Genomic DNA, 12,908 nt, shown 5'->3' on the forward strand with positions numbered 1-12,908 from the left:
TTTTAAATGCCCTTATTTGGCGCTTGATTGTTGTGCAGGGGTGGTTTACAAACGTGAATGCTTACACAGGCAAACAATTATTTGTGGTATCGAAACATTTAATTTATTTCGTCAACTAATATTATCTAAATAAGCAGCCACTCAAATTTTCGTCTTTTTCAGGTTATTACAGAGTGATTTCACGGTTCTAGTCTCCATACCTGTTTCGCGTTATTGTTTTATTCTATTTGTGTAATCCCTATTTTTAGCTAAACAACAGCCACAGTGATACGAGACAAGCTAATGTCTACAGGGCTTACCTTTAAATTAGAGGCTTCGTTAATGTGAAACAACCAGGGAATAACTATGACCAAATTGAACCAACTGGGAGTAGCTGTATACTGATTTTATGCTATGTACATATAGATGAAGTTTTGTCTGTTACATTGGTTTGTCGCTGTCTTAAACTGACTTAAAATTGAAAAGCTCGATCATCAGGCGCTCTTCGCTTTTATTGGCATTGCATCACCAGCATTTACAATCTAATCATTATTAACAGATGAGTCTTTTCGTTTCTTTGGTTTTTATTTATTGAATGACAGTTTTCCTTAAGAAATACATATTCGAGACATTACTGACTGGGTTTAGCTTTCATCGTTCCGCATTCGCGTCACAACGGCTTTACCCTTCATATTATCAGTAGCTTGAACCAAAATTGTACTGCACTCATTCACTTGACTCATTCTCTTTACAGATTTTTCAGTCTTTATTTTTCGATTTCTGCGCAAGATTTCCTTGCACATTTTGATTTTCTGATTTGGAGCTTTGTATTTTCCGCAGCTTACGAAATTTAGTCGTGAATGTTCACGTTTTGTAATCAGTGCTATGCAGTCTTCTCATTTGTGTTATTATGTGTTAGAGGTGGTGCTAATGAGAAGAATTTTAAGGAAAACTGTTTTTAAGTGTTTAATATAAAAATGTCATTTACTCATAATGCTAAAAGTGTCTGGTGATGCTAGAAAAGACAATCGCTTCTGGTGGATGAGCTTTTCAGTTTGCAGTATGCGTAAGACAGAAAAACGACGTGGCAGCTACTTAAGGGAAGACCTGCTTGAAACGGAGCCCAGCTGTGGTGGTTACTTGGGGAGGGGAGGACGGGAGCAGGGAAGCTTAATATCAAGCACCACGGCAAAACAATTTGTTGTTCTCTGGTGTGGCATTAACCACAAAACAAAAAGTTCAGTAATAAGACAGTAGGTACAGAATGATCGAGCTATCGTCACCCGTGAGGCTGATGACCAGTGGCACCTCTTGGGACAAGACTCAAACCCGAGCGTCGCCCAGCAGTGTGGACGCGATACAGTACTCACTGAGAAGATAACGCGAACATCGGATACTTATAGAACATACACAAAGGCTTCTTAAAGAATAAATCTCAACAAACAAAATGTTAAAAAGAAACAAGTAAATATGGGTCGACTCGGCCAGTTAATAATCACTTCAGGCACAAGCTAAATCCCTTATTAACTGATAAGATCCAACAATTTTACGCACAAAGAAATTTTCATTAGGAATAATAAGATTCATGCAGTTAAACCGCAAGTCAGTTGCTCCAAACAACGAGATTTAAACAACTTGTGCACAAGGTAAGTAACAAGAAGTAAGATTAGAACACTCTAAACTCCAGGTAATGTTCGTTGGGAAACGCTGAGCTCGCTAAACTCTCCTCTTTAGAATAACATACAACAATAAGAATGAAGCGAGATAACAACTCCTGCAGACTTTATGCGTGGCCACAGCCGATCACCATAGAAGTTACAACAGCCACCTCTTAATATAGGAATTTTTTTCTGATTAACAAAACCAGACATCGTCTAGCAGAACAATCTGTCCACCGGCCGATTTGCAGTTAACGGCAGAGATAAGTAATGTCCAAAACACGTAAGTAAAAAGCGTAATTAAGAAGCATTATACCTACTCACACCATAACATCCGGATCACCAAAACGACAATGTTTGGCAATGTTCCTGGGTGCATTACGTATTCCGAAATCTCATCACAAGAGGATACGTCCGGCATTATCGTACATGATGGTTTTCTGTGTTGCAGGTGGCAAAAGTGTTTCCAGCTGCCATTGTTACCTGAAACACTCTATTAAATCGAAAGAGCACAAAGTTTCACAAATGTTAGCATTTTATCCTCCGTACACTCCACTTTTTAACGCTTAAACAACGGGCATTATAACCTTCAAATGTGTAACATTCAGTATTTCTCCACAAGAACAAATCTAGAACCTCCCAAAAATTTACGATTGATGAATACACTGTAAGACAGTAAAAAGGCGCACCACGAAGGTGTTATCAGAAAGTGACGGAAATCGGTAGATGTGATGTACATTACAGACAAATAATTGATTTCAGTTTCAGAATAATTGGGTGATTTATTCCGCAGAACGAACTTCACAGATTGAGGAAGTCAGTAGTGCGCTGGCCCTTATGGAAGCAGTTTTGTGGCTATCTGCTGATTGATAGTGTTATTGGATGTTCTCCTGACGCAGATCGTGCCAAATTCTATCGGGACGGTGTGTTAGTTCGCTAAAATACGTAGATGGTTTAGCGCTCTACCCATAAGACCTCAAACATTCTTAATTGAGGAAAGGTCCGATGACCTTACTCGCCAAGGTAGGGTTTGGCAAGCACGAAGGCAGGGAGTTGAAACTCTCGTCATGAGAGGGAATTATCCAGCTGAAGTGTAAGCCCAGGATAGATTGCAGTGAAGGCCGACGAAAAGGGGCGTAGAGTATCGTGGACGAACCGCAGTAGTGTAAGGGTTCTTCGAATGACAACCAAAGAGATTCTGCTATGAAAAGAAATGGCACCCCGGATCATCACTCATGGTTGTCGGCGCCGATCAAGATGGTGTCCCACTTCTGTCCGGAGCGTCTTCAGACACATCTTCGGCCTGAAATATCATTGACTGGAGAAGGATTATCTTCAGTGATAAATCCCACTTCGAAATGAACTATGATGACAGGCAAAGACGCCTCGGATAGAGGTGTGGTACCAATCTGACTGTAGCCCGCCATACGGCCTGACAACAAGGAGTGATCGTTATTTGGTTGTCACCCTCTGCACGCTTACAGAAGAGCGCTACGTTGATGATATTCTACGCTCCAGTTGACAATGTTTGGAGCTTATGGGTAGGGCCCTGCAGTCATCTAGGTGTTTTGACGATCTGACACGCCAATTGGACAGAGTTTGGCACAATATCGCTAAGAACGTCTAATAACTCTATCAGACAACGGCAAGCCGAAGTACTGTTTGTATAAGGGCCAAGAAGGACCAACGCGTTATTGACTTGCTCAATTTGTAAAGCTCTTTTTTGTAAATAAATTATTATTTCTTCTGAAATTGTAAACATTTGCCTGTCTGTACATGTACATCACAAAAAATGGTTCAAATGGCTTTGAGCACTATGGGACTTAACAGCTGAGGTCATCAGTCCCCTAGACTTAGAACTACTTAAACCTAACTAACCTAAGGACATCACACACATCCATGCCCGAGAAGGGATTCTAACCTGCGACCGTAGCAGTCGCGCGGTTCCGGATAGAAGCGCCTAGAACCGCTCGGCCACCCCGGCCGGCCCCGCACATCACATCTACCGATTTCAGTCCCAATAGGATAAGTTCTTCATGGTGCGTCGTTTTATTCTTGTTTGTTTTTGTTTTTCTTTTCTTTTGCCTTAAATGGGTACTTACAGCGACCTGTGTAACAACACGTCAAACAAAACCTCCACGAATTTATGTACCAATCTACTTTCGCAGGAAAATTTTGCGTGCAGTGGTAGATCACTTATTTACATACACTTCACGTCATAAACTGCACGTGCAACAGTCACAACGCTGTGGCTTACTTAGTTATATCAGACAAAATGATATTTACAAAGTAAAGTGACGAATGTGCTCCATATTTCGTCATCGCATTTACACTGCGCTACGTTTTTCACTCGATCATTAATACATACAATACCATAGCAGTCCAATTTCAAAACCAGCAGTCCCTTTAGAAAATTTCGCATCTTGTCATATTGCTAACTAGTGCAGATGTCCATATTTTCTATTAATGTACGATGCGTATTTTTCAAAACTCGCGTCATTGGTCCCTGTTTTATTGATAGCAAACCAAGCACATTCAAGTATCTCGAATTCCCAACATATGTTGCTGCCGCAGTTATTGGAAGTCATCCCACTGGACATAAGGCAATCAGTGTGGTACCAACATCACGATGTCCTTCCCATTCCGCACATGTTGTGACAGACCCTCTCAAGAGAGCATTAGAAAAGCATTGGTGCGGTGGTTCAAGTGAAGCAAAATGATCTTAACACTCACCAGACTTAACATTTCCGTACTTTCATCTGAGGAAAAAAGTAAAACAAGACGTCTATTAGGAAACACCGACGGCTCCTGAAGCCACGCTTTGCCTTATAATATGGGCCTGTGCTGCCGTTAACTCCAGATGAAATTCAGCGTGTAGTATTGTTTCTCAAGAATCACCTTACGGCGTGTCAACATTTTGGGCGCTTGGCTTGAGAGGGTGACAGTAAACACACTAACCGTACCTGAGTTACGTGTGTGGTTACATTTTGTATAATAGGGCAGACGTCTCTGGAACCTCTCCTGCTGTCGGCGGGACAGTGCTTTGCCGTGTTGTTATCTTGGTACTATTTCATATAGTCCCATATGTGTTATGTCGCTGAAGATCTCTTACAAGCTTTCCTCAGATGCCACATATTCATCCTGGATATATTTGAGGCGGCCTGTCTTAGCTGCCTCACACTCTATATAATAACATAAATTTTATTATAATGTTTATAGATAAATAAATAAGAAATCCCGTGTGGCTCATAGCTTGCTGCAAATATTTTCGTCTGACTCAGTTTCAGTGATGGGTGCATTAGTAGAAATTGGTACTGTCACCAGTAATAGAACTCAGGTCCACCACACGAAAAGCGTGAGCGCTACCATTCAGACAAGGAGAGTGATGATAATATTTAAGTCAAGAGTAAAATTATTATGACAGGATATTATTAACCTATGGCCATTTTGACTTATAAATTACGTCCGCTCTTCACTGCAAAAGAATGAACACTTCATCAGTGCTCAGTGATGAGGAATAAACAGTTTACGGACACAGAAACGCGCGCCGTAGCCTGCAGTGGTTACTCGTATCTTTCCTACTCCAAATCATCGCCTACAATGAATGAGATCCAGAGTGGTACCAACACTTGATGCCAGACTACAGTCTCCCATTAGTCTCCTAGAGTGCTCTTGTTCACTGGTAGTGTGTTGTTCTGAGTGCACTCGTCCAGCACTTTTTTTGTGAGGATATTAGGTTTATTTCCCGCAAAACGATGAATCAGATCAAGAAACTACGCGTGGAAAAAAGACATTATGTGGCACATGTCATCAAAAAAGTCGAACACAACTAAGGAAGGAAAATGTAAGACAGTCTGAGAGTATGAAAGCATTTTTACGTCGTCTTCACAAACAGTAAAAAATCATTTAAAGATGTTATTTCTCCGAACAGAAGTACTGTGAGTCTAAGTAATAACGTCTCTACTGCTACAACTGTTTCTTCGAGAGTTGATCCACTGTCGTTAGAGATAATAGGTTACTTTATTTACTTGTTGCCAAGCATTGTTTATTGTTTCTAAAAAAAAAAGGAAATGGCTCTGAGCACTATGGGACTTAACAGCTATGGTCACCAGTCCCCTAGAACTTAGAACTACTTAAACCTACCCAACCCAAGGACATCACACAACACCCAGTCATCACGAGGCAGAGAAAATCCCTTACCCCACCGGGAATCGAACCCGGGAACCCGGGCGCGGGAAGCGAGAACGCTACCGCACGACCACGAGCTGCGGACTATTGTTTCTAAGAAAATGCGAAGGGTAGGTTAATGAGGTAAAGAGTTCGATAATATCACGGATTACGAAGATAAATTAACCTGGATGAAGTTAAGCTTGACATGTTGATAAAAATTGGTAATCGGATACTTTTATAGATGACCTTAGTGAGGAGCTGTAGTGGTAAATCGCTTCAGAGAGAGAACTTCCAGAATATCGACAATAATTTTCCTAAGCGGCCGTTGTAATAGGAGATGATTCAAATTGCCAGGAACAAAAAGTGGTTCAAATGGCTCTGAGCACTATGGGACTTAACTTCTGAGGTCATCAGTCCCCTAGAACTAAGAACTACTTAAACCTAACTAACCTAAGGACATCACACACATCCATGTCCGAGGCAGGATTCGAACCTGCGACCGTAGCGGTCGGGCGGTTCCAAACTGTAGCGCCTAGAACTGCTCGGCCACTCCGGCCGGCTGCCAGGAACAGATTGGGGGGAGTCATGCTATTCAAACTGGTGCCAGGGGTAGGGATTCGTGTGACATTATTGTGAATGTCTTGTCCGAAAACAACTTCGAGCAGAAAATTGGTGGACGAACTCATGAAGGTAACGTCTTAGATCTCCTAGAAACAAGCAGACCTGAACTTATAGAATCAGTCAACGTAGAGGAAGGTGTCAGTCACAATAAAGCTGTGCTGGCAACTCTGGCCACGGGTTTTACAAGGAACTGCAGAGTATCTGAATAGATAGCATCAAATATTGAGTGCTGAGAACTGAGATATGCAGCACAAATAAGAAAAATTCGAAAGTGTCGATCAAGCATGTTCCGGGCAAGGTCTTAAGGGACGGGAAAGACCAATCGTGGTTTAACAGCCGTAATCAAAGAGAGCTTCATCACAGATTCAAGAGAAGTCAAGACCTTGCTGACAGACGAAAGGCGAACGAAGAGAAAATAATTGTAAGGAGAGCAATGAAAGAAGCGTTCAGTGGCTTTGAAAATATAATTTTGTCAACCATAAGACGTTTTGGTCTTCAGCAAGCGGTTAAAAATCCTCTATTCATTCGCTCAGTGACGATGTTGGCACCGAAAAACAAGATAACAGAGAAGGCCGAATCACAGAATTCGGTCTTCCGAAATTGTTTCACCGCGGAAGATCGTAACATCGTAACACAGTGCATTCTTCCAATCATCGTACGAATGTCGAAATGGCAGGCACTAAGATAACCGATGGCCGAACAGAAAAGCAACTACAATCGCTTAGTAGTGGAAAGGCATCAGGACCAAGTTATATACCTATAATTTTCTATAAAGGTTATGAGAGAGAATTTGCTCGCCTTCTAGCAGCAATTTATCGTAGACCATTGGAGCTACGAAGGGTACCTAGCAACTGGAAAAAAGCACAGGTCGTTCTCGTTTTCAACAAGGGCCACAGGGCAGATGCACACGGTTATAGATTCATATCGTTGACGACAAGCTGTTGTAGACTTACGGAACAGATTTTATGCTGAAGAATTATGATAATTTTGTAGAACGAGTATCTCTTCTATAAATATCTACATTGATTCCGGAAACAGATATTATGTGAAATTCAGCTCGTGCTGTTCCTTCGTGAAATCCATAGTGGTATAGACAACGGCGCTCAGGTTGATGCCGCCTTAATTGACTTCAGGAAGGCATTTGACACCGTCACGCACTGCCGTTTAGTGAAAAAACTACGAGGTTATCAAGTATCGGACCAGCTTTCCGACTAGTTTCAATACTAACTTGAAAACAGAACTCAACACGTCGCTGTTAACGGAACAAAACTGGCAGATGTAAAAGTAATGTCCAGAGTACCCCAAGGAAGTGTCATAGAACCGTTACTGTTTGTAATCTATATAAATGATATAGTAGAAAGTGAAGGAAGCCCATTAAGACTGTTCGCAGATGATACTGTTATCTATAAGAAAGTAGCTACGTACGGCAGAAGGCATTTTAGATTTTCGGAAAGACCTGCAGGCAATTGATAAATGGTTATGCTGTGGCAGTTGAACCTGAACGTAAATAAATCTAACGTATTGGGCGTTTAGACTTAGAGAAAGCTTATGACAAGGTTGACTGGAATACTCTCTTTCAAATTCTGAAGGTGGCAGGGGTAAAATACAGGGAGCGAAAGGCTATTTACAATTTGTACAGAAACCAGATGGCAGTTATAAGAGTCGAGGGAAATGAAAGGGAAGCAATGGTTGGGAAGGGAGTGAGACAGGGCTGTAGCCTCTCTCCGATGTTATTCAATCTGCATATTGAGCAAGCAGTAAAGGAAACAATAGAAAAATTCGGAGTAGGTATTAAAGTTCATGGAGACGAAATAAAAACTTTGAGGTTCGCCGATGACATTGTAATTCTGTCAGAGACAGCAAAGGACTTGGAAGAGCAGTTGAACGGAATGGACAGTGTCTTGAAAGGAGGATATAAGATGAACATCAACAAAAGCAAAACGAGGATAATGGAATGTAGTCGAATTAAGTCGGGTGATGCTGAGGGAATTAGATTAGGAAATGAGACGCTTAAAGTAGTAAATGAGTTTTGCTATTTGGGGAGCAAAATAATTGATGATGGTCGAAGTAGGGAGGATATAAAATGTAGACTGGCAATGACAAGGAAAGCGTTTCTGAAGAAGCGAAATTTGTTAACATCGAGTATAGATTTAAGCGTCAGGAAGTCGTTTCTGAAAGTATTTGTATGGAGTGTAGCCGTGTATGGAAGTGAAACATGGACGATAAATAGTTTGGACAAGAAGAGAATAGAAGCTTTCGAAATGTGGTGCTACAGAAGAATGCTGAATATTAGATGGGTAGATCACACAACTAATGAGGACGTATTGAATAGAATTGGGGAGAATAGGAGTTTGTGGCACAATTTGACTAGAAGAAGGGATCGGTTGGCATCAAGGCATCAAGGGATCACCAACTTAGTATTGGAGGGCAGCGTGGAGGGTAAAAATCGTAGAGGGAGACCAACAGATGAATACACTAAGCAGATTCAGAAGGATGTAGGTTGCAGTAGGTACTGGGAGATGATGAAGCTTGCACAGGATAGAGTAGCATGGAGAGCTGCATCAAACCAGTCTCAGGACTGAAGACCACAACAACAACAACAACGTTGTGTGTTAGTAAGAAAAGAAATCCACTGCTCTACAATTACGCTGTTGATGACAAACTGCTGAAACCACCTAAAAATTTAGGAATATCTATCCAGAGCGACGTTAAGTGAACTGACCTTATAAAAAATATAGCAGTAAAATCAGACTGAGACTCATAGGAAGCTCTCGGATAGTCGCCATCGTGATGTGTGCCTGATGGTTTTTTGCTGCCACATTGTTAGTAAAAAGGATTTGTTGTTGGTGATTATATTGCCATGCTGCGACGCGATCCGGTGTTTGTCCTGCACTTTTACAAATACTAACGCAGACTGTCAGGGCACTGCGTGCTCTGCAAGATGCTCCCATGATGGCGACCCGTATGGTAAGAAATTCCCGTTTACCACCGGCGCTGTTGACAACGGATGTTTGGTCGTTGGTGCATGTGGACCTATTGCAGTATGTCTCCCCAACTCACACTACTCGTGCCAGATTGAATTTAAGTAGGGGTGAACGGCCAGTGCAGTCCACTCCCCGAATAGCATCTCGTTCCAAAAGCTCTTCTACCTACGCTGTACGGCTGGGTCCCACTCACAACAACGTGTCATCCTGCTATGTTCGATGTGAACGTCTAATAACCACTCACAGACTATTTTAGCTGGATGTGTATATGTTGTGGAAGACTGTAGTTTTAATGGGTTATTCGGTAATGACAGGATGCAATAACTTGGTGTTCCACTTAAGAAAAGACCATCAGGACATGGCAGGGGGCATATGTCTGTTGCACCAGTCCCACTCACGTCTGAGGGATACTCATTATTAATGCACATTTAAGTTTTCGTAGCAAATACTGGCTGTGTACCATGTGTCTCTGGATTTCTATCGATCAGTCGAAATTACATACCACAATCGGATTTTCCCTCGGTTAATATTCGAGGCTTACAGTTCAAATGATTCAAATGGCTCTGAGCACTATGGGACTTAACATCTGAGGTCATCAGTCCCCTAGAACTTAGAACTACTTAAACCTAACTAACCTAAGGACATCACACACATCCATGCCCGAGGCAGGATTCGAACCTTCGACCGTAGCGGTAGCGGGGCTCCAGACTGAAGCGCCTAGAATCGCTCGGTCGCAGCGGCCGGCCAAGTGCAATCATCATAAGCAGTAATCATAACTTTGGAGTTGTTATGAAAATTTAGCGATTTGATTTGACTAGCTAGTGAGATCTGAGTATTAAATAATAAAATAGTTTACTGGGCAGTTTGGGAATAAACTGACCCCATAGTAATCTGATGTTTTCTAAAGTCATAGCATGATACTCATCGCCACTGATTCAACAAAATACAATGTAGTGAGCTGTGAGCTCAAACTGAAGACATATATCCACCTTCAAGTTCGTGAATTAGTTTATGTTTGTTTCATGGTGGTTGTACTGCGTTTCTTCCTCAATGTCAGAAAGTTTTTTTTTTACTTGTAATTTTCTACAACTATGTGGGGAGGGAACTGCTGATAGAAAATGCATGTCTTCACTGACTGCCTCTTCCCTTCTTCTTCTTCTTCTTCTTCTGCTCTCTAAAATTATGATGATAAAGTAACTTTTAGGATGTGAACCAGGAGCTCACCATGGCTGAATGACTTCGGTCAATAATAATTTTTATGCAAACACAAATTAAATTATATTGATAAACAACACACTGTAAATGCTACCTGTATGATATACAGTGCTTAAGAAAAGATGGAGGTGGCGATGTGAAAGGCTACGTCTGCGCCGTTCAGTACTTTGTAGTTTCAGCCTCAGCGTTTACAAGATTCTATGAGTGGCTCCTTTTCTAACCATTACCACTGAGCACTGCTTACACCTTCCACATCTTTACTATGAGAGACAACGACCATCCGAGGCAATATTTCCATGAAGTTGTGTATGTTTCTAGCTCGTATATTCGATCCGAGATGCGTTTGCTATGATGGCTGACTGTTGCGTGGTGCTTCACACTCAGCTGGTTCGTTCTTCATTCGTCTCCCACATTTCCATCGGCGCGCTCTTCCCTTGTTAGCACTAAGTTCTTCATATATTATCGTTACAGATCTGTCGACCTTATACATCGACTGGGAACGACACAATATTTTCCCAGGTTACCTGACGTGTATAAAAACGGCAGTATCCTGTATATCAATATATTGGCTTGTTTTTAACGTAATTCTTGCGGAAAGGGTCCATGTTTCCACCTTGAGGGGGCTGTATGTGCAGACAGTGGTAACAATGCCACCTGTAAGCACTTCAATGCTTGTGTTCTGTGTCACCATGACAGTTGGGCACTGATGACAGCGCAGTTGAGCGCCCTACAATCCAAACATCATCATCATCATGACCATGACAGTTGTGTTGCTTCAGGATGGTTTAGACAATAGTAAAGTTCCAAACGGCTACAGGAGTGCAGATGTTGACGCAAATGATACGAAAAAGGCTCCACGAGCAGGATTTACATGCCAGAGGCCCTCTCAAGCCTTCTTCTCTAAACAGTGCTCGGAGAGGGGCTCGTGTGGTAAGGGCAGGAAAGCACTCTTTGTAAACTAGGCTCAGTGGGACACAACACTGTCTTCTGAGACCCGTATCAGTATCCACCTCGACGAGACTGAAATTCATGAGTGGAGGCAACGAGGACTTCGCTTGCACGCAATGTTTACACCCCAACTGTATTATAGGCCACCACCCTTATCAAGTTATCAAGATGGTTGAGCTATGTTTGGGGTGGGATCATGTATGTCCGCAGGACATCCCTCGTGCCAATACACGGGAGGGTGATTAGTATGAAGTATCGGGATGACATGCTTGCACGCATTGTGGCTCCATTTGATGAACATATCTCAACGGGATTCACACTGATGGACGACGATGTATGTCCTCATCGTCACAATATTGTAAACAGCCTCCTTGTGGATAACAGAAACAGTCGTTTGGAATGATCCTCATATTCTCTAAACCTCATCTGCATTGAAAATGCATGGCCCATGTTCAGAGGAGTAGTTCGCAATCGTCCTGTCCCACCGGAGACTACAATAGGCCGCTGTGGAGGAATGTCATCCTCAGCCCACAGGCGTCACTGGATGCGGATAAGGAGTGGCATATGGTCAGCTCACCGCTCTTCTGGCCGTAAGTCAATTTACCAGACCGGAGCCGCTACTTCTCAATCTAGTAGCTCCTCAGTTTGCCTCACAAGGGCTGAGTGCATCCCGCTTGCCAACAGCGCTCGGCATACCGGATGGTCACCCATCCAAGTGCTAGCCCAGCTCTACAGCGCTTAACTTCGGTGATCTGACGGGAACCGATGTTACCACTGCGGCAAGGCCGTTGGCTGATTAACAATTAGGTTGATGGAAAACGACGATTTGGCAACCCAAATTGTTACTCAATTTGCCCCGTGTTTCGCGCTTGGGACGTAAACTCGGCTGGAAGTAGGAAACAATGTGAAACAAAACTCATCTCACCAAATGACTGTCTTCCATTGCTTCGTAGCCCAGGTATTACAGCTGTTACGGTCATTTGCGTCACTGATGAGCTGGTTTGAAGCTCTAGCTCGCCCTTCAATTTACTGCTGCTGGAGCTTCCTTCGCGTTGTTCACATTCTGACAGTGTTTGCGAGTGCGACATTGAGTTCTGCAAATACTGCTCCAGTTTATGACCTCTTATTTTTCCTCACAATTTTCTGTATGTCACGATGAGTCAAAACACATTTTCGTCCGCTTTGTGACTTAACAGACGACGTTTTTCCAGTTTTCCAATATGCATCATAATTCTACTATACGGTACCGCCTGAAACACCAAATTTTTCGGCTACGTCGGTCACAGAAACAATCACCATACAAGCACCAGCAATTTGCCTCCTTTCTAATTGC

The 12,908-nt window shown here is 42.4% G+C and overlaps 1 pseudogene; it reads right to left on the reverse strand.

The window, feature by feature from the left end:
• Positions 1 to 12,250: 12,250 nt before the first annotated feature.
• On the reverse strand, positions 12,251 to 12,368 carry LOC126459443 (5S ribosomal RNA; annotated as a pseudogene).
• Positions 12,369 to 12,908: the final 540 nt, after the last annotated feature.

Source organism: Schistocerca serialis, chromosome 2, assembly GCF_023864345.2.
Source record: "Schistocerca serialis cubense isolate TAMUIC-IGC-003099 chromosome 2, iqSchSeri2.2, whole genome shotgun sequence".
Taxonomy (NCBI): Eukaryota; Metazoa; Arthropoda; class Insecta; order Orthoptera; family Acrididae; genus Schistocerca; species Schistocerca serialis.